The 23,836-nt window shown below is 35.7% G+C and overlaps 1 protein-coding gene across 3 annotated transcripts in view; it reads left to right on the top strand.

The window, feature by feature from the left end:
- Nucleotides 1-23,836, top strand: part of HMGCLL1 (3-hydroxymethyl-3-methylglutaryl-CoA lyase like 1) — a 190,579-nt gene that overhangs the window by 91,454 nt on the left and 75,289 nt on the right. The gene's annotated exons all lie outside the window — the stretch shown is intronic.

The following is a 23,836-nucleotide window of genomic DNA, read 5'->3' as shown; positions in this document are numbered from 1 at the left end:
TAGTAATTCAGTAATTATATGCACGATTGCCACAGTCAGTGTAGTCACCCTCTGCACCATACAAACTTACTACAATATTGACTATATTCCATGAGCATTTCATGCTTATGACTTTGTTTTATAACTGGAAGTTTGTACCTCTTAATACCCTTCATCTATTTCACTCATTCTCCATACCCTACTCCCTTCTGACAATCCAGAGTTTGTTCTCTGTATTTATGAGTCTATTTCTGCTTTTTTCTTTGCTTGTTTTGGTTTTTAGATTCCACATATGAGAGAAACCATGTAGTATTTATTTTTTCCTCTCTGACTTATTTCACTTAGTGGAATACCCTTTAGGTCCATCCACGTTGTTGCAAATGGCAAGATTTCATTCTTTCTTAGGGCTGAGTAATACTGCATTGTGTATATATGTACCACATCTTCTTCATTCTTTCATCTATTGATGGACAGATTGATTGCTTCACTATCTTGGTTATTATAAATAATGCTGCCACAGAATGGATAGACACATATATCTTTTTGAATTAGTGTTTTTGTTGTCTTCAGGTAAATGCCCAAAAGTTGAAATATGGTTGTATGGTCTTTGTATATTTAATTCTTTGAGGAAATTCTGTAACATTGCGCACAGTGGCTGCACCAGTTTGAATTTCTGCCGGCAGTGCGTGAGGGCTACTTTTTCTCCACATCCTCACTAGCACTTGTTATTTCTTGTCTGAGACCAGCTATTCTGACAGGTGTGAGCCAATATCTCATTATGGCTTTGATTTGCGTTTCCCTGATGATTAGTCATATTGAGGATCTTTTAATGTGTCTGTTGGCCATCTGGAATCTCCTTTAAAAATATTCAGGTCCTCTTCCTATTTTTATTGGGTTTTTTTTTGGTGTTAAATTGTATGAATTCTTAGTATATTTTGGATATTATCCCCTTATCAGATACATCATTTGCAAATATCTTCTCCCACTTAGTAGGCTGCCTTTTTGTTTTCTTGATGATTTTCTTCACTGTGCAAAAGCCTTTCATGTTGGAATAGTTCCAATACTTTAATTTTGTTTTTGTTCCCTGTGCCTGAGGAGACATGTATAGAAAAATGTTTCTGAGGCCAGTGTCTAAGAGATTACTGCCATTGTTTTGTTTTAAGAGTTTCATGGTTTCAGGTCTCATATTTATTTTTTTGAATCTATTTTGAGTTTATTTTGTGTATAGCATAACAGAGTGATCCAGTTTCATTCTTCTGCATGTAGATGTCCATTTTTCCCAACATCATTATTAAACGGACTAATGTATATTCTTCACTTCTTTTGTATTTTCCAAAGTCCTTTGTCACAGATGAATTAACCATAAAACTATGGCTCTGTATCCTGTTCTCTTGATCTATGTGTCTTTTTTTTTTCTCTTTTAATTACTTTAGCTTTGCAGTATATTTTGAAATTTGGAATTGTGAGACCTCTGGTTTTGTTCTTCCTTCTCAAGATTGCTTTGGCTATTCAGGGTGTTTTTTGCTTCCCTACAAATACTAGGATTATTGTTCTAGTTATGTGAAAAATGCTGTTGGTATTTTGATAAGGATTGGATTGAATCTTTAGATTACTATGGGGTTGTATGGACATTTTAATGATATTCTTTCAATCGATGAGCATGATATAGCTTTCCATTTCTTTCTGTCATTTTCAGTTTCCTTCATTAATTACTTACAGATTTCAAATGGCAGGTCTTTCACCTGCTTGGTTAAATTTATTGTTAGGTATTTTATTATTGATGCAATTGTAAATAGAATTGTTTTCTTAGTTTTTCTTTCTTCCACTTTGTTATTACTGTATATAAATGCAACAGATTTCTCTTTAGTAATGTTCTATCCTGCAACATTACTTAATTCATTTTGTAGTTCTAACAGTGCTTTTGGTGTGGACTTCAGGGACTTCTATATAGATCATGTCATTTGCAAAGAGTGACAGTTTTACTTCCTCCATAATAATTTTTTTGTCTGATTGCTGAAGCTGAGATTTGTAGAACTATGCTGGATAAAACTGGAGACATTGGGTACACTTGTCTCATTCATGATGTTGGTGGAGAAGCTTTCTTCTTTTCACCATAGAGCTAACCATAGAGCTATCACCATGATGTTAGCTGTGGGTTTTTCGTATGTGGCCTTTAATATATATAGGAATATTCCCTTTAAACTCACTTTTTTGAGAGTTATTATTAAGTGCTGTTGAATTTTGTCACAAGCTTTATCTACATCTGTTGAGAGGATCATAAGATTTTTGTTCTTCATGGTATTAAGTGGTGTATCATGTATGTTGATTGGTGGATGTGGAACCATCCTTGCGTCCCTGTAATAATTGATTATGGCGACTGATCCTTAATGTATTATTTATTTGGTTTGATAATGTTGAGGATTTTTGTGTCTATGTTCATCAGAGACATTGGCCTGTAATTTTCTTTTCTAATAGTGCCTTTATCTGATTTTTGTACCTATATTTTGTTTAACAAGTTTTTGTGATGTTGCAGGCATCCTCTTCAGAGATTCTTGGCTTTTTTTATCAAGTACATTATTTTAGGTCATCAAAATGAAGATATTTGGAAAGCTGGGTGATGAAAAATTACTTACTAAATTCTAATAACTTAGTTATTTTTAATGCACTTATTTAAAACACTACATATAAATAGTGTTTATGGATGTATCTTACAATTAGTGTTAGCTTGATAACCTTAGTTAAAAATAGGTTTGTGTGATGTTTATAGAACCCATGATTTTGACAAAACAAGACTGTATCAAAACTTTCTAGTGTGGCTGAAAATCCGTATTGTAGAACTGTATGTCATAGTCCTAAAGTGTACAGTTGTTTGGCAGAAGTTAAAAAACAATGTGAAGATCAAGCCCGACAAAGGGCTTATTTTGACTTTGTAGCATATGTGCACAAATCCATGTTTATCCTCTGGAAGCAGGCAAGGAACACTGTATTGAATTACAACAGAAAATGATATCCCATGGACTTTTGGGCGTGGGAATTTTTACAATTTTCCCTTCCTAGGTATTCTAGCTTCTAAAACAATAGACAAGTAGGGATCACTTCAGGATTCTGTGTTCAGCTACAACTGTAACTTATTAAGTGTTCCTGACCAGCCAGCTCCTGAAGACATCTGCCTCCCCCGCCCCTCTCTGACTTCTCTGTGTGGATATTCCCTTTCTCTCTCCCTCTCCCCCTCTTTCCCCTCACTTCTCTCCTTCCCTTCCCCTTCCTTTTCTCATCCCACTATATGGGTGTATCTTCTATGCATGGTGACACTTTGGGTGGTGGTTTATTTGTGTAGCACAGTTACTATATAATGACTGATAATTTAGTTCTTTGGGATTTAGGAGTATGGTGCAAAATATGAGAATCCAAACTTCTTCTGGAAACTACCTCTTGAAAATGCCCAAATGCAAAATATTGCTGATACCCTAATGTGATTTTAAAGGTTAACAAGGCCTATTTGAGAAAGTAATGCTTAAAATCAGATATAAAACACGAGAACTAACCCCTATAAGGGGTGTAAGTATCTGTGTGTGCATGCATGTGCACATGCCAGTGTGTGAAAAGAATAGTTCAAGCAGATGAAACACCACTTGGGCAAAAGGCCTTGGGAGAGGGGAAGATTTTGTCCTAGGAACTGAGAGAAGACAAATAATTTATAAGAGAAGCTAAGCTTTATGACATAGGCTGAATTAATTGAAGAGCATCTCCTTGCAAAGAGGTGAGGACTGAAATCTTGGGGCATTTTCCCATCCTGAAACAGCCATACAAAGGGTTGGGAAATAACCCTGGTCCCAAGCAAGATGGTAACATGAATGAGAACGTGTATAAGGTGGAGACCCCTCCCAAATGCCACGCTCTCAAAAGGTGAACCAGCAAAAATTCCTCCTCACGAGAGGAAAAGGCAAGGGTATTCATTCTCATGGCTTTGGCTACGTATACAGGAGAAATACTAAGTCCAGCTTTATACGTCATAACTTTTTGCCAATCCCTGTGTGGACTTAGGGTTCAAATTCACGTCACCTGTGCAGTGAAAGACCCAGGCCAATAAATTGTTTTTAACTGGTTGCGGGTTAGTGGCACCTTGAGGTGCCAGGAATGATTTAAATTTTTTCTGAAAGAACACGTCTTCAACTTAAGCTGAACTATTTTTGGTGTGTGTGTGTGTGTGTGTGTTGTGTTATGTTGTGTTATGTTGTGTGTGTCAGGGGAGGAAAAGGGCAAAGGTGGTGGATGTTGTCTTCAGCAGCCCCTGTGGCACTTAGTAGGAAATATATCTACCACTTTCTATAACTATGTGTTCTATTCTTGTACTATGTGCATAAGCACCAGGTAAGTATGGGAGGTAGGAGGGTAGAATGGAGGCAGGGCCCTGGGAAAGCAATAGTGTATTTCCAGCCTGGTCTTCCATTGCCCCAGATCATAAGTTGTTGTGTAAATTGGTAGAGAAGAGGGTAACAGTGGCTTGTCTAGGAAAGAACATGATGTAAACCTGGAGAGGCTAGTTGAAATGAACAAGTGAGTACATGGCCAAAAAGCAGAAACCTGCTGGGGACTCTAACATTTGAAGTTGTAGAGTTTTGTCTTTTTTGCCATCCACCTTTATCCAGTTTGATGTCCCTGACAATCTACACTATTGCTGTCTTTGAAACTGAGTGTAGCTGGGACAATGTTTAAATGTTTTGGAGCTTTTATGCTCATAAATCGACCTGACTGTGGTTCTGGACTGTCCTTGCAAACACACATATACTGGGCTCCAGCAACACTGAGTAAGGCTGAGTTCTCCAGGGATGTTTTCCTTTTCTCAGCTCACATCCCCTCCCCAATAGCAGGAGCCACAACAACAAAATGACCACTTTTACCTTTAGTGGAGCAGAAAAAATGTCTTGGAAAAAACCTGCCCATGTTTAAATAGAAAGGAAATCAGAGAAAGTTCCACTTCATTATTAACAGGACTAACCTTGGCTTCGGGAAGCAGTGGCCCTACTTCATTTTTAAAAATGGAATCTTTGAAGTGGCTTCTAGTAAAATTGGTGGTGGATGTGGAGTGGATATCATTTGCTTTAATTTGGGGCTTGAGAAACAGTTTACAGTGTTCTAAACTGGAAGTTAATATTAAGGCAAGGAGACATATAATAAGTGGAAACTTGGCCACAATTGTAGGAAACAAATGAGTTATAAATGGAACATCCCCCCTCAGTCTGGAAAGCACATACTAATCATGTAGTAGAAAGATCTTTCTTGGGTTCCCAGGTTTTATTGTGTGCTTTTATTACTTGAACATATGACTTATTCAAGTGTACATAATTGTATGCAAGTCAAGAACTCGTAATTATAAGATATTTAACATAGAGAAATAATTCTGAGACTGTAGCTTTAAGTGTGGCATATTTATAACCACTCAAAATTGAAAGAGCAAGAAAATGAGGTGAGAAAACATGCAACATTTTAGTAATGGAAGAAATGTACATGGACCAATATACTTGTCTTAATTTTTTCTATAAAAAAATTAGTTTCACCTTTCTCATGTTCCCAAGTACCCGAGGAAAATGCCAATGAACAAATTATTTAATCTACTTAATATCAGACAATTGGACAGCCTATTTTTTTTTCATTCAAATGATTTGTCTTCATAACTGGATAAAAACACAATAAAACAAATGAGATCCAGTACCACAAATAACAGTACATGTTAATTGGTAGCATGGAGACAAAACAGAATAGGCAATATTTAGCTTTCTCCTAAAGAAATACTTTGTGTCTTTTTTCCTTAAACTTAATAGACTTTTAGTTAATGTGCCTTTCTTCATAATGTTTTCCATATGTTTATTATTCTCTTTTAGAAAATCCAAATTGTTTTCCTAATGTTTATATCAAAGCATTTTTTATATTAACTTTTGCTAAACCATATTTCAATGCTACCAAACAGCAAATATTTCTTTATGCAATTTGTATTGGAGGTTCTCAGGGAGAATTTCTGAAAATTCTAATCACTAGCCAGAGGAGTCTCTCTGTTGTCAGTTCTGTATCTATACAATGCATACAATGATGTCTGCCTCCTGAAATTATGCATACTTGATATGCGATGTAGAGTTTCTAGAACAATTGCCTTGGTAATACTGCATTTAATAGTTATTATAGTCATTGCAATTAAAACTAGTAACAGTAAAAATAACTTCTTACTCAGTTTATTTGTGAGCCAGGAGACAGAGTTGCATTACAAATGTGTAAATACATGCATTACAAATACATGTAAATACATGTTACTCATTTTTTAACATCTATAAAGATCTAACTAGGGGCACCTGGGTAGCTCAATCGGTGAAATGTCTGAGTTTGGCTCAGGTCATGATCTCAAGGTTCGTGGGTTTGAGCCCCCATTGGGCTCTGTACTGAAGGCTCAGTGCCTGAAGTCTGCTTTGGATTCTGTGTCTCCCTCTCTCTCTGCCCCTCCCCAACTTACCCTGTGTCTCAAAAAACAAACAAACCAACAAAAACATTTACAAAATTAAAAAAAAATAAAGAACTAAATAGAATAGAATGAGCTAGAAAGAAAATTTTAAAAAGTGAAAATTTGATGCCCTTACAGAGGTGTTAAAAAAAAAAGTATCATTAGGGGCACCTGGGTGGCTCAGTCAGTTGGGCGACCGACTTCGGCTCATGTCATGATCTCACAGTCCGTGAGTTCGAGCCCCGCATTGGGCTCTGTGCTGACAGCTCAGAGCCTGGAGCCTGTTTCAGATTCTGTGTCTCCCTCTCTCTCTGACCCTCCCCCGTTCATGCTCTGTCTCTCTCTGTCTCAAAAATAAATAAACGTAAAAAAAAAATTAAAAAATATCAATTTTTAATAGACACTAATTTTATCAGACACTCTTGTAGATGTTAGATTTAGTTGTTAAAGTCTCTGAACAGTACTGCTATAAAGAAAATTGTCTTAGTTTAAATTCGTATTTTCAAATTTTTTTATGATAATCTTTTTTTCTACACAATAAACTTGTTCCATCACAGTGTTCTGCTGGAAAATATTCTTATTGGAAGGTGAGATAATATATAACTTATCAAAAAATACAGAAATAAAAGAGGACAAGAATTCCAGCAAAAGTTTAATGTCCACATTTCCAACGTGTAGAAGAAGGGCTCCTGGGCCGTAAAAGTCAGTGTGCAAAAGATGAACAAAGTAGCTTCCTATATTTTTTTCAGCTGGTTGGATTGCTTCTATCAGTGATGAAAATTATTAAATATTTGAAAAAAATGTAGCTTGCTTTTGTTTACCACCAACATCTTTAAAAAAAAATTCTTTTTTAACGTTCATTTATTTTTGAGACAGAGACAGAGCATGAACGGGGAGTGGCAGAGAGAGAGGGAGGCACGGAATCTGAAGCAGGTTCCAGGCTCTGAGCTCGAACTCATGGACCGTGATATCATGACCTGAGCCTAAGTCGGACACTTAACCGACCCAGCCACCCAGGCGCCCCCCACCAACATTTTTTTTATTAATATAAACTTGTCTGTGGTTTTAGCAATAGGTGATCAATTAGTTTTTATTTTCAGAGATAATATAATTTTTATCTATTTCTGGAGTTAGATGGCATTTTAAACTGGCATTCAATTAATACATAAAAATAACACATGGAATTCTGTAATATGCTAAAAATGCAAGTATTCAATCTTTATGCAATGGATTATGCTTAGATCATAAGCTTGAAGCTTACCAAGAAGGAAAATCTGTCCAGAAACAGTCTGCCTCTTCTACAGCAACGCGTCCATGCTGATTAAATTGGTTATCAGTGCCTTTCTTTTTCTTTTCTTTTTTTTTTTTTTTTTTTTTTACTTAGAAAACGTTCCGTGAGACAATAAAAAGAACACTGAATTCATCAGCAGTATATTTTGTTTTTAATTATGGTTTAGCTTTGCCAAAGAAAAAATCAACGTTTCCCCAACTATATCAGAACATTTAATTTACAGTTGATTGACTCTCTGGGATAAAGGAGTATTCATGGGGAGCCACATTTACCCTTGAGATCTCCATTCCCACAAATCACAACTTTGAGGATCCAGGAAAATCCCTAATACCTATTAGTCAGTTAGACAATCTTTCTCGGGGCCCAGAGGCTGAGTAGGTTGGAGGTGCAGCCCTGGTGGAGAGCGGGTGTAAACAGAAAGGTAGACTCAAACACCATGCACCTTGGAGTAGAAAGTGGAGAGTGGATCTGCTTGAGGTCTTTTCACTGCCCATGAGCCTGAATGTTGTGCTGTTTGCTTCATTTTCTTAAAATTACCTAGAGTTCTCCCAGTGGGTACTCCTTGTTTTCACTTAAGACTTTAAAACAACATGATGCTGAGACACACATTTTTCCCATAACGATAAAATACGATATTGAGAAAGACTCCTATTTTTCCAGATTCCCAATTCTTGATACATTAAAAAAAAAAAAAAAAAGCTGTCACCCTGGAAGCTATCTCTTTATGAGGGTTTCTCTTTATGAAGGTATCTCATTCACAAAATTTTCATCAATTCATAGCAGATATAGTTAATCAAAATATCTTGTTTGCTCTTCTTGGATATTTTGACTTTATTAGCATGATCATATTATTCCAAAAATGAGATTAACGGAAGTCTCTTTGTCTTCGCGTCTGAGTGCACCGAGTAAGACAGAAATCCTGGGCCGTAGCTGTGATTTCATTGTCTTTGCACAGAATCAAGTTTTGAATCAGGAGGACAGACTCACCCTGGTAAATTTTAGCAGCTTTTAAAAAATAACCATTTTTAGTTTAAAATGAATCCTTGTTGCTGTTATCACCTTCAGGGAAAAAAATAACATCATCTGTTCATAAAATTATCTTCTTCCCGGTCTAGTCTTTGTTCTCTTTAGTACTTAACTTTGGCTTTTATATTATTATGGTGGCTGTTTGGGCCAGGATATGATATGATATTCTTTTCTTGGCATAACAGATGGAAATTTCAAAACTCACTACCTTTTCAAGCACCTCTCTTATTCATTCTGTAAATGTCTCATCTTATTGTTTTAATTTTGTTTCAATATCTTGTTTTCAACCAAGTACTCATCACTTCTCTCTCGACACATATGGTTTTAATTTGGAAATCTTGCTGTTTTTCCCTGTTTGTATAAAAACACATTCAGATTTTCATTTTCTAATTCTTCCAAGTTTTTTTTTCTCAATTTTTGTTGTCTTATGGAAGTTCATGTTTACAAGGAAACTTTATGTACATATATATTCTTGCCACTGAATGTAATGTGAATACTTATTTTCCTTTAGAAATATTGGTTTGAAATTGATTAGTTTGGTATTAACATGAAGTATTATTTGCTTGACTGGTTTTTGGCCTCTTGGAATGTAATCAGTTGATGGTTATATGCCCAGCACTAAAACCAAAACCAAAACCAAGTACACACACACACACACACACACACACACACACACACACACAGAAAATTGGAACCACTGATAACACCAATAGCCAAAGTCAAGAATCCTTCCACTTTGTTGTTCAATCAACTGTCTCATATGTTACAGAGATTTCTAGTTCTGGGTTTGAACATAATGGGAGTAATATATATTCCTAATATAGTTGTTAGATCACATTGTCTCATTTTTATAAAACTACTCACTTTAGAATACCAAACTTGTTTATGGTACTCTCTGTAAAGGTTAGATTCAAGAATAGTCAGGGTAGGAAGAGAAACTTAATAGAGTGCATGTCAAACATGGAATCCCAAACAAGAAGATAAAGGTTTTTTTTTTCCCCCATTATTTATCAATTTCTTTAATGTAGAGCAGAATATAAAATGGAAATTATGGGTACCACTGTGACCATTTAGAATTATTTTATAATTCATTTTAAAATGCTCATTTAGCAAAAAACTTATCTACCTTGTATGTGACAATCTATTAGGTACGATAGATAATAGGAAGCAGTATAAAATACCATCACCTTACTCAATGTTTTCATCTCTCAAAATATTGAAATCATGTCAAATTGCTTAGGTAATATTATTTTTACATAGGTTACAAATTTAAGTTCTACAGACCTAATTTTTTAAAAATCTGTATAAATTATAATAACTAAGAATCAGGTTATGGGTACACATTTCTACTAAAGACTTCTCAAGTTTAGTAAAAATATTCTATGATTATCTTTTTATGATTTTGTTGAGATATAATTGACATACATTACTGCAAAGCTTCAGATAATAGCATAATGATTATACTTAAATTTATTATGAAATTACTATGACAGGCTTAGTTAACAACTATCTCATTCAGATATAATAAGAACAAGCTAAAAAGGAAAACAAAAATTTCCATTGTTATGAGATTTACTCTAAATTTTATGATTTATTACTATATTATCTTCTATGTATCATACAGAAGTGGTATATTGTATATTACATGTTGTAAATTACATTCCCTGGTGTTTGTTTATCTTATAGCTGGAAGTTGGTATCTTTTGACCACTTGGCATCCATTCCCCTTCCCTCTGCACTGGCCTCTGGTAACCAAAATTAGGATCTTGTTTTTTCTTAGTTTGGTGGGGTGTTTTGTTTTTAGAGTCCACATATATGTGAGATCATACAGCATTTTGTCTTTCTCTGTCTGACTTATTTCTCTTAGCATAGCGCTGTCAAGATCCATCTATGTTGGCAGGGTTGTCAGGATTTCCTCATGTTTTATGGCTGAATATTACTCTATTACGTGTATGTATGCCACAACTTCTTTTTCCATTTATCTGTCATTGAACATTTACATTATTTCCATGTCTTGGCTATTGTAAATAATGCTGCACTGAACACGGAATGCACATATCTGTTCAAGATAGTGTTTTAGGTTTCCTTTAGATATATTCCCAGAAGTGAAATTTTTGGGCCTTACAGTAGTTTCGTTTTTAATTTTTTTGAGGATTATCCATATTGTTTTCCATAGTGGCTATACCTGTTTACAATCCCACCAGCAGTACATAAGAGTTCCTTTTTCTCCAGGCTTGCCGGCATTTGTTATCTCTTGTCTTTTTTGACGATGGCCATTGTACAGGTGTGAGGTGATAACTCATTATGGGTTTGATTTGCAATTCCCTAATGACTAGTGGTGTTGAGCATCTTTTCTTGTACCTGTTGATTATTTGTATATTATCTTTGGAAAAATGTCTATTCAGGTCTTTAGTCCTTTTTTAATTGAATCATTTATTTTTAACTATTGAGTTACATGGGTTCTTTATATTTTTATTAGATAATGTTTTGCTATTTTGTCCCTGTTCCATATGTTGTCTTTTCACATTGTCAATTGTTTCTTTTGTGTAAAAAACCTTTTTAGTTTGATATAGTCCCACTTATTTATTTTTGGTTTTATTGTTTGTGTTGTAGGTGTCATTTCATCCTCCCCCCAAAAAACGTTTGCTTTTATACGAGCTCTTCCCTTATATTTTCTTCCAGGAGTTTCCTTGTCTCAGATCTTACATATCAAACTTTAATCTATTTTGAGTCAATTTTGTGAGAGAGTGAGGTAAGACAGAGATCCAGCTTTTAGTCTTTTTTTTTTTAAATTAAAGTTTATTTATTTTTGAGAGAAAGAGAGCATGAGTGGGAGGGGGGCAGAGAGGGAGGGAGCCACAGAATCTGAAGCAGGCTCCAGGCTCTGAGCTGTCAGCACAGAGCCTGACCTGGGGCTTGAACTCACAAGCTGTGAGATCATGACCTGAGCTGAAATCAGATGCTCAACTGACTGAGCCATCCAGGTGTCCCTAGCTTTTATTCTTTTACATGTAAATACTCAGTGTTCTCAGCATCATTTACAGAAAAGACTATCATTTGTTCATTGAGTATTCTTGAATCCCTTGTCAAATATTAGTTGAAGAAGATACATGCTTGGTTTATTTTGGGGCTGTCAATTCTTTTCCACTAATCTCTGTGTCTCTTTTTATACCAGGGCCATACTGTTTTGATTTCTGCAGATTTATAGTACACTTTGAAACCAGAAAGTATGATGCCTTCTGCTTTGTTCTTCTTTCTCAGGATTGCTTTGGCTATTAAGGGACTATAAATTTTGAATTGTTTTTTTCCTACTCCTATAAAAATGTCATTGGAACCTTGATAGGGAATTCATTGAATCTATAGATGGCTTTTTGTAGTGTTGACATTTTAACAATATTCTTCCAATGTATGAACACAGGATACTTACCATTTTTTTGTGTTTTCTTCAATTTATTTTGTCAATATCTCATAGTTTATAGAGGTTTCCCCCCTTTTTGGTTACATTTATTTCTAAGTATTTTATTTTCTTTGATGCTATTGTAAATTGAATTGGTTTTTCTTCATCAGATAATTTGTTGTTAGTGTATAGAAATCCCACTGATTATTGAATGTTAATTTTGTATCCTACAATTTTACTGAATGCATTGGTTAGACGAATTAAACTAATTCAACTAATGACTTCAATAGGATTTCTACAGTTTATACTTTGATTTCTCTTTCCCCTTACATTTTAGGATAGTGATGTTACAATTTACATTTTTTATATTGTGTAATAACAGACAATTTAAGTTATGGTTATTTTACTATATTCATTTTTTAACTTTTAAAGTAGAGTTGTAGGTACACCTAGGTGGCTCAATCAGTTAAGCATCTGACTTCAGCTCAGGTCATGGTCTCATGGTTTTTGAGTTTAATCCCTGTGTTGGGCTCTGTGCTGACAGCTTGGAGCCTGCTTCTGTCTATGTCTCTGTCTCTCTCTGCCTCCTATCCCCCCAAAAAAACCTAAATATTAAAAAATATTAAAGTGGAATTGTAAATGAATTTTGCACTACCATTACCAAATTACAGAATTATTAACTATGTGTTTACCATTACCCATGAGTTTTACAATGCATTCTTAAAATGTTATGATGTTAATAAATCTTTTATTTCCAATCAAAGAACTCCCTTTTAGATTATTGTATAGCAAGTCCAGTGGTGATGAACTCCTTCTGCTTTTATCTGTTTTATCCCTCCTTCGTTTCTGAAGGACAGCTTGGCTGGTATAGAAATATTGGTTGAGTTTTTTTTTTCAATATTTTGAGTATATAATTTTATTGTCTTCTGGCCTGATGAAAAGTTTCTATAGAGAAATCCACTGATAGTCTTTTGTGTGTTCCCTTGCATGTACTTCTCTATTTTTCTTTGCTAATTTTAAACTTGTTTTTTGGTCTTTGACTTGTTTTTTTAATATATTTGATATACAATGTTACATAATTTCAGGAGTACAACATATACAAAGTATATACATTATACTATGTTCATAAGTATGACTTTCAGCTGGTCCCATAAGACGCTACCATAACACCATATTCCCTGTGGTTTACTTTTTGTCCCTGTGACTTATTCATTCCACTAATGGACCTCTGTATCTCCCATTCCCTTTCACTCATTTTGCCCATCTCCCTACCTCTCTCCCCTCTGGCAACCATCACCTTGTTCTGTATGAGTCTGTTTCTACTTTTCATTTGCTTTTTATTCATTTCTTCTTTTACATTCCACATGTACATGAAATTATATTGTATTTGACGTTTTCTGACTTACTTCACTTAGCATAGTATCCTCTAGTTACATCATGTTGCAAGTGGCAAGATCTTAACAATTTTTATGGCTGTGTAATATTTCATTGTGCATACATACCACTTTTTTATCTCTTTATCTACTGATGGTCACTTTGGTGGCTTTCATATCTTGCTATTGTAGGTAATACTGCAGTTAATACAGGAGTGCATAAATCTTCTTGAATTAGTGTTTTCATTTTCTTTAGGTAAATACCCACTAGTAAAATTACTAGATAATATAGTATTTTTTCTTTTTATTTATTTTTTAATTTTATATACATACATAAAATTTATTGTCAAATCGGTTTCCATACAATACCTAGTGTTCATCCCAACAGGTGCCCTCCACAATGCCCATCACCCACTTTCCCCTCCTTCTCACCCCCCATCAACCCTCAGTTCTCACTATTTAAGAGTCTCTTATGGTTTGCTTCATTCCCTCTCTAACTTTTTTTTCCCCCTTCCACTCCCCCATGGTCTTCTGTTAAGTTTCTCAGGATCCACATATGAGAAAGAATGAAATCTGCCCATTTGTAGCAAGGTGGATGGATCATATAGTATTTCTGTTTTCACCTTTTTGAGAAAACGCCGTACTGTTTCCACAGTGGCTACAGAAGTTTACATCCTCAACAACAGTGGTCTGGGGTTCCTTTTTCTCCATATCCTCACCAACAGTTTTTTTTGTTGTTTGTTTTTGTCTTTTTGATTCCAGCCATTCTGACTGGTATGAAGTAATATCTCATTGTGATTTTGATTTGCTTTTCCCTAATGATTTGTAATGTTGAACATCTTTGATTTGACTATTGGCCACCTTTGTCTTCTTTGGAAAAATGCCCATTTTAATGGGATTATTATTATTATTATTATTTGGTTTTGAGTTGTATGCGTTCCTTATTGTGTATATTAACCACTTATCAGATATATCATTGTGAATATTTTTTCCCATTAAGTAGGTTGCCTTATTGTCTTATTGATGGTTTTCTTTGCATTGTAAACACTTTTTAAATTTGGTGTAATTTAAATAATCTATTTTTTTTTCTTTTGTTTCTTTTGCTTAAGGAGACATATCTAGAAAATGTGGCAAGGCCAATGTCAAATCACCGTTTTCTTGAGGATTTTCATTGTTTCAGCTCTCAAATTTAGGTATTTATTTTTTATTTTTGTGTATGATACCAAAGTGGTCCTGTTTCATTTTTTTGCATATGGATATCCAGTTTTCTCAGCACCATTTGTTAAGGAGACTATCCTTTCCCATTGTAACATTCCTGCCTCCTTTGTTATAAATTAATCATATAAAGGAGGGTTTATTTCAGGTCTCTCTCTTCAGTTTCCCTGATTTGTGTGTCTGTTCTTGTGCCAGCACCATACTGTTTTGATTACTATGGCTTTGTAGAATATCTTGAAATTTGGGATTATGATACTTCCAACTTTGTTGTTCTTTCTCAAGACTGCTTTAGCTATTTGGGTACTTCTGTGATTCTGTACAAATTTTAGTATTATTTGTTCTAGTTTTGTGAAAAATGCTATTAGTATTTTGGCAGGGATTGCATTGAATCTGTAGATTGCTTTGGGTAGTGGGGACATTTAACAGTATTAGTGTTTCCAGTCCACGAGCATAGATTATCTTGACATTTCTTTGTGGAGTCTTCAATTTCTTTCATCAACATTTTATAGTTTTTAGAGTACTTGTCTTTCACCTCCTTAAGTTTATTCCTTGTTTTTTTAAATTCTTTTTAGTGGAATTACAAATAGAATTGTTGGCTTAATTTCTCTACTACTTTATTAGTGTATAGAAACATAAACACTTTTTGTGTATTGACTTTGTATCCTGAAACTTTACTGAATTCATATTTTGTGATAGTTTTTTGATGGAGTGTTTAGGGTTTTCTACATACAGTGTCAGCAAATAGTTTATGTCCTTGCCAATTTAGTTGCTTCTTTTTTCTTGTCTGAATAGTGTGGTTAGAACTTACATTATTATGTTGAGAAAACTGGAGAGTGGATGTCCTTGTATTATTACTGAAAAAGTTCTCATTTTTTAACCATTGAGTGTAATATCAGCTGTGGGTTTTTCATGTATGGCCTTTGTTATGTTGAGGTATGTCTCCTCTAAAACCAATTTGTTAAAAGGTTTATCATGAACTGATGTTAAATTTTGTCAAATGCTTTTTATGTATATATTGAGATGATAATCTCATTGTTATCCTTCTTCTTGTTGATGTTTATCACATTGGTTCATTTGCAAATATTGAAACATCCTGGCATCCCTGAAACAAATTCCACTTAATTGTGGTGAATATTATATTGTTGAATGTGATGTGCTAATATTTTGTTGACGATTTTGCATCAGTGTTCATCAGAAATATTGGCCTGTGGTTTTCTGTTTTTGTAGTCCTTATGTGGTTTTGGTGTCAGGGTAATTAGGTATTTGGAAGCTTTTCTTCCTTTTTTATTTTTTGGGATAATTTGAGGAGAACAAATATGAACTCTGCTTTAAATGTTGGTAAAATTCCCCTGAGAAGCCTTCTGGCCCTGGAAGTTAGCTTGTTTAGAGTTTTTGACTACCAATTCAATTTTGTTGCTACTAATTGGTCTGGTGAGGTTTTCTGTTTCTTTTTCATTCAGTTTTGGAAGAATGCATATTTACAGTAATCTGACCATTTCTTCTAGGTTATCCATTTTATTGGCATATAATTTTTGATAGTATTCCCTTATCATCCTTTGTATTTTTGTGGTGTCCGTTGTTACTTATTTCTGATTTTATTTAGATTATATCTTTTTTCTTGATGGGTCTGGCTAAAGATTTATCAATTTTGTTTCTCTTTTCAGTTCTTGGTTTCATCAGTCTTTTCCATTGTTTTTTGTCTGTTTGGTTTGTTTTGTTTAACCTTTGTTTCATTTGTTTCTTCTCTAATCTTTACTGTTTCCTTCCTTGTACTAACTTTAGGCTTTTTTGTTTTTCTAGTTCCTTTAGGCATAAAGTTATTTTGTTTATTTGAAATTGTTCTTACTTCTTCAGGTAGGCCTGTATCACAACTTTCCTCCTTAAAACTGCTTCTGCCAAATTACAAAGTTTTTGGACCATTGTCTTTTCATTTGTCTCCATGTAGTTTTTGGTTTTCTCTTAATTTGCGTTTACCAATTGGATGTTTAGCATGTTGTTCAGCCTCCATGTGTTTGTGTTTTTTGTTTGTTTTTTCTTGTGATTGATTTCTAGTTTCATACCATTGTGGTTGGAAAAGATACTTATGATTTCAATCTCAAACTTATTGAGATTTGTTTTGTGGCCTAACATATTATCTAAATTGAAGAATGTTGCATGCGCACTTGAAAGAATACACTTGTGTGTATTCTGCTGTTTTTGTGTGGAATGTTCTGTATTATTGGTTAAGACCATCCCTGCTAATGTGTCATTCAAAGACACTGTTTCTTTATTAATTTTCTCAGGACGATGTATCCATTGATATAAGTGGGGTATTAAAGTTGCCTACTATTAGTGTATTACTGTCAATTTCTCCCTTTATGTCTGTTAATATTTGCTTTATGTATTTACATGCTCCATTGTTGGGTTCATAGATATTTACGTTGTTGTAACCATCTTGGATTGATCCCTTTTGCCAGTCTTGTTACAGTTTTTGTTTTAAAGTCTATTTTGTGTGTTGTAAGTATTGCTTCCTTGGCTTTTTTCCCCTTCCTTTAGCATATATTTTTTTAATCCCTTCACTTTCAGTCTGTGTGTGTCTTTAGGTCTGAATTGATTTTCTTGTAGGAAACATATAGATGACCTTTTTTTAAAAATCCATTCTGCCACCCTGTATCTTTTAATTGGAACATTTACACTATTTACATATAAAGTAATTGTTTTATAACTTTAAGAGAGAGAGCATGCAAATGGGCAGAGGAAGGGGGAGAGAATCCCAATGCAGACCTTGATATCATGCACCATGAGAGATCATGGCCTAACTGGAAATCAAGAGAGGCCCAACTGACTGAGCCACCCAGGTGCTCCTCAAGTAATTATTGATAGGTACATACTTCCATTTTGTTAATTATTGTCTGGTTGTTTTTGTAGTACTTCTTTTTTTCCTTTATTCTCTTGCTTTTTCCTTTTGTGACTTTCTGTAGTGTTATTCTTGGATTTCTTTCTCCTTATTTTTTGTGTATCTTTTATAGGTTTTAGGTTTGTGGTTATCATGAAGGTCATTTATTGTGCCCTAAGTACATAGCAATGTAGATTAAGTTAGTGGTAACTTTTTTTTTTTAATTTTTTTTAACATTTTTTTTATTTTTGAGACAGAAGGAGACAGAGCATGAACGGGGGAGGGTCAGAGAGAGGGAGACACAGAATCCGAAACAGGCTCCCGGCTCTAAGCTGTCAGCACAGAGCCTGACGCAGGGCTCTAACTCACTGACTGTGAGATCATGATCTGAGCCGAAGCCGGCCACTCAACCGACTGAGCCACCCAGGCGCCCCAGTGGTAACTTAACTTTAAACATATTCTTAAACAATTTTCTTGGGGCACCTGGGTGGCTCAGTCAGTTAAACCTACAACTTTGGCTCAGGTCATGATCCTGTGGTCCTTAGGCTCAAACCCCGTGTTGGGCTCTGTGATGACAGCTCAGTGCCTGGAGCCTTCCTGGGATTCTGTGTCTCCGTCTCTCTCCCTGCCCCTCCCTCCCTCCCTCTCTCTCTCTCAAAAATGAACATTAAAAAAATAAAAATGAGGGGCACCTGGGTGGCTTAGTCAGTTAAGCATCAGACTTTGGCTCAGGTCATGATCTCACAGCTTGTGAGTTCAAGCCCCAGGTCGGGCTCTGTGCTGACAGCTCAGAGCCTGGAGCCTGCTTAGGATTCTGTGTCTCCTTCTGTCTCTGCCCCTCTCTCACTCAGGCTCTGTTTCTCTTAAAAATAAATACACATTAAAAAAAAAGAAAAAGGAATAAAAATGAATAAATAATAAAAGAACTTGCTGTACTCCTTTGTCCATGTTTTATGTATATCTTGTCCTATTTTAATATTTTTTCATAATTTTCTCTTAATTATGGCTTTTTCTTTTCCACTTAGAGAAGTCCCTTGAGCATTCCTGGAAGGCTGGTTTAGTAGTGATAAATTCCTTTAACTTTTGTTAGGGAAACTATACCTACCTTTAATTCTAAATGATAACCTTACCAGGTAGATGTTTTTGGTAGTATGGTTTTTTTTTTCTTTTTTTTCTTTTCAGCTCTTTGCAGGTCACAGGGAGTGACATGATATATTTCAGAGTTTCTGTTGGAAAATCAGCTGATAGCCTTATGAAGTTTCCCTTTTACTTTTTAATTCTCTCTTGATCTTTAACCTTTGACATTTTAATCATTATGTGTTGTGATTTAGACCTCCTTAGGTTCATCTTGTTTGGAAGTGTCTGTGCTTCCTAAACAGGGATGTATATTTCCTCTGCCAGGTCAGGGAAATTTTCAACTATTATGTCTTCAGTGATGTTTTATGCCCCTTTCTCTCTCTCATCTCCCTCTGAGACCCCTTGTAATGGCAGTGTTGGTTTGCTTGACATTGACCAAACTCAACCCTTAAGCTGTCCTTTTTCTTTCTGGTCATCATAGGTGGTGTCTTTCAGCTCAACTGGTCTGTTTTTCTGTATCTGTTAATTTCCTTTAGTGTATTTTTCACTTTATTTTTTTTTTAATTCTGATCGTTTCTTTTCTGTCTTTTCTGTCTCTTTGTCAAAGTTCTCAGTTCTTCCACTATGCTCTCCATTCTGCTGAGTTTCTTTATGGAAGAGATAGGGGCCTGAAACCCACATGGGCACAAATTGGGAGTTCCCAGGGTTCTCCATGCCTAGGCCATGTTGGTTGGTTGGTTGAGCAGACCCTAAGCCAGCAGGTCTTAGAGCACTGTGCACCAAAAGTATCCTAGCAAGCCACCTGGAGACAAAGTGGTGTGGGCATGGAATGTGATTGATGCCAGTATTCCCTTGGTGGGAATACAAGTGAGTGCTAACCAGGGGTGTCCCAGTGTGCCATGCTGGGGCCAGTCCGGTGGGATGCCCTGGTCTGGTGTGGGCTAGGGGCTTAGGGTTCACTGAGGTAGTAGGCCAGCTAGGGTGCCTGTATCCTTTTCCCATCCATTCTGTCATTGTGGAGGGGAACTTAAGCCATGGTGCCCACTAGCCCCTTCAATCTGGAGAGAGTTCCAGTGGCTCTATGTCATTTGGAAGGGTTCCAGTGCTCGTCCCTTTATATTCTAGTTGCTCTTTTAAACCATGACTTTTTTTTCCTGTGCCCCCATGTGTCCAGGACTAGTGTTGGTTAGGGACCTAGGACTCACTGAGGTGGCTGACTAGCTATTGCACCTGGAACCTTTCTTCCTTCTGTGCTATTGAAGTGTTGAGGGAATTTAAACCATGGACCTTTTCAGGACCTCAGACCCAGAGAGTTTCAGCACTTCCCCTGTCATTTGGAAAGTTCTTTATATTACAGTTGCCCTTTATAAACCCTGGCTTTTTCTGTGCCCTAGAGCAGACAAATCTGCCTTCTCTCAGTATCATCTCTCCCTACTGTAGTTGGTAGTGTAGGGGATCAAGGTTCGCTTGGTACCATGTTTGTATTTCTCATGTTGATTCTCTATATAATCTCTGTCTTGTGCAGAAGCTCTTGAGTCAGCATTCCATTCTTCTTCAGGATAAATTGCTTTACAAAGAGGTATAGATTTTCTATGTCCATGGAGGAGGGGAGTTCATGGTCTTCTCGTGTCACCATCTTGGACTGGCATTCTTGTCGTTAAGTTTTGACAATTTATTGTGTATCTCTATGAGCATTTTTTGGGCTCAAAATATTTAGGTCTCATGGGCTTCTTAGATCCAGATGTCTATTTTCTCCCCATATTTCGGAAGTTTTCAGCCAATATTATGGTACATATACTTTTTGTTCTTTTGTCTTTCTCATGCCCTCTGGAGTTCCCATAATAAGAACATGGTTCTTTTTCATTGAATCTCATAATTCTGTTGGCTTTCTTCACTCCTTTTCATTTTGTTCCTCTGATAATTTCAAATGTCCTATCCTACAAGTTGTGGATCCTTTCATCTGCATGGTTGAGTCTCCTTTTATAACTCTCTTTGGAATTCATTTATTTCATTTTTCAGCTTAAGAATTTTTTTTGTTGTTTGGTTTGGTGGTTTCTATTTAACTTCTCATTTTCCTGATTTTGTTTAGTTGTCTGTGTGTTCTTATAATTCACTAAACTTCAAGAGGATTACTCTGGATTATGTTTGTAGATAGGCATTTGTTTACAGTTATTGAAGCTTTATTAATTTCCTTTGGCAGTGTTACATTTACCAGACTTTTCAAGATTTGTGAATTCTTACGTGGTTATCTGCACATTTGAGTAAACAGTCTCCTCTTCTGGACTTTGAAGGTTGGCTATATAGGAGACAGTTCTTCACCAGTCAGTTTGAGTTTCTGAATGTGTCTGTGGTAACATCCTTGGGCAGGTGGGTCCTGCCATTAGGATTTATTTTTGGAAAAGGCAATTATTTGAGCTCAGAGGTCAGGGTTGGGGATATGCTACTGGTCAAGAATAGTTGGAAACTACTTCAGGCTTGGTTCCATGCCCAGATAACTTTGTAGAATGGGCTCTATGGTTGCCAGGATTCTTTGCTTAGACTTATTAAATGGTTGTGATTGGGTACTATATTCACTGGTAGCTGAGGGTATGAATTTGCTTCCCTGCCCTGAGATGGCAACTCAGTGGGATCCAAGGCTTACATAGTTCATTGTTTGGGTACCCCAGTCAGGCAAGAGTGTGCACTGGATATACTGGTCAGGTGAGGCCACTAGTTTTGTTCTGCATATGGAAAAGCTAGGAGTTCTGTCTGTTCAAGTGCCACTGTAAGCAGTGCTGTTAGATGAGCCGCACAGCTTCCCAAGTACTCTCACAATTGTCAGATGGGCTGAAGCTGTATTCAATTCTAAGAGGGACTATGAATTAGTTTTCTTGCATAGGCTTACTGGAGGTAGCAAGAAAACCAACCCACCATACTCGGTACTGGCTTTGCTCTGACGGTTATTGACTATTGCTGACTATATATATGTGTGTGTACACATGTATATACATGTGTGTATGTGTGTGTCTGTGTCTATGTGTGTGTGTGTGTGTGTGTGTGTATAAAATTTGAACAGTGAGTACTCTAGTTGTGGGAAGAATGCGTGCAAGAGTAAGCTCAGTTACTAATTGACATTGTAGAGTTTGTAGTATGAGCAGAGGGAATTTCAGGTAAGTGTCACAGGAACCCACAGAAGACCATGAATGCACCAAAATGAGAGAGCTTTTTATTTTGTTACACTTTACTGGCAGTTGACAGTATTTGAAATTTGCAAATTCAGGACAGCTTGATTAATGCCTTGTTTCAGGAAGCTCACTCCAAATTCTATGTGGAGGATGAACTAGTGGGATTTGGGGTGATCCAGAGATGAAAAGGCAAAGTTATAGAGACACAGACACTAGGGAGAAGACTACTGCAATAGTCACTTCCTGGTGATAAATGATAGGAGGGAAAACAGAATGAAGGATACATATGGGAAATATTATTCCAATGCAGACTCAGTGGGAATAGGAATTGCTCATGAGTATTTCTAGGTGAGGGTAATAAAGAGTAAGGGTAGATTCAGGCAGTCAGAGTAATGACTCCAAGACTGCAAATTTAGAAAGTAGGTGATTAGGATATTTTATCTTTCCAAGACATTGCCAGTTTTATGAGAACAAATGCAGTCACCTGTTAATGACAGTAATCCATATTTCATGAACTCATGGTTCAACATGACCACAGCAAAATAATTCCTCAGGATTGCTTCAATCCCTAAGGCAAATAGACTTTTGGAAGGCCTCTCTGCCAAATAATTTAAAAGTGCAGTCAAAACTAAATTCTACATTTTTTATTGTTTAAAGCAGGTTTTAAAGGGGCATATTAATTGGGGTTTTTCTATTTTTATTGAGATACAATTGAAATACATCATTTTATGAGTTTCAGGTGTAAAGCATACATATTTTGTGAAATTATTTCAGTAATAAATTACCATCCAAATCTCATATGTAGACAATAAGAACTAGAAAAAAAGGAACTTTTTTTGTAATGAGAACTCAGAATTTATGATTTAACAATTTTCATATATACAACAGTATCAAAATGTATATTACAGCACAAGTACTTGTTTATAACTAGCAGTGGGTGTCTTTGACCACCTTGCTCCAGTTCCCTCTCTCTCCACCACTTCTGGTAACCAAAAATCTGATCTCTCTGGGGTTTTGTGTGTGTTTTAAATGTAAATGATGTAATTCAGTGCATGTATGTTTTTGTCTAACTTATTTCACTTAGTATAATTTCCTCAAGGTCCACCCATGTTGTTACAAGTGGCACTATTTTCCTGTTTGTTTTTTTTTTTCTGCTGACTAGTATTCCATTGTGTGTATATATACCAAACCCTCTTTACCTATTCATCAATGGTCACTTAACTTAGGTCTTGACTATTATAAGTAATACTTCAATGAACATGGGGTGCAGTTTCCTTTGGATATATTTGTAGAAGTGGCATTGCTGAATCGCATAGTTGTATTTTTAGTGTGTTTTTTTTTTTTAATTATGATCCCTCATTCTGTTATCCTTAAGGGCTGTACCAATTTACAATCCCACCAGCAGTGCACAAGTTTTCCCCTTTAACCACATTTTCACGTTTTTTGTTTTGTTTTGTTTTGTTTTTTTCTTGTCCTTTCAGTGATAGCCATTCTAGGGCAGGAGGTAATAGCTCATTGTGGTTTTAATTTGCATTTCCCTACTGATGAGTGATGGTAAGATCTTTTCATGTGCTTCTTGACCATTTGCATATTGTCTTTGGTAAAACGCCTACTCCGATCTTTGGCGAATTTTTTAATAGGATTTTTATTTTTTGGCTATTGAGTTATATGAGTTCTATACATAGTCTGCTATCAAAGATGTTCTGCAACTTTTTTTTTCTTAATCTGTAGATTATTTTTTCATGTTATTGACTGTTTTTGCTCCAGAGCTTTTTAGTTTGATGTAACCACACTTCTTATTTTGTTATTTATGCATTAGATATCATATGCAAATAATCATTGCCAGACTCATGTCCGGGAGTTTTTACTATTTACTTCTGGAAGTTTCATGCTCTTACATTTAAGACATAAACTCATTTCAAATTAATTTTTGTGAGTAGTGTAAAATA

Source organism: Prionailurus viverrinus, chromosome B2 (genome assembly GCF_022837055.1).
Source record: "Prionailurus viverrinus isolate Anna chromosome B2, UM_Priviv_1.0, whole genome shotgun sequence".
Lineage (NCBI taxonomy): Eukaryota > Metazoa > Chordata > Mammalia > Carnivora > Felidae > Prionailurus > Prionailurus viverrinus.
The sequence above is the reverse complement of the archived record's forward strand: the minus strand, read 5'-3'. Positions and strand labels throughout refer to the sequence as shown.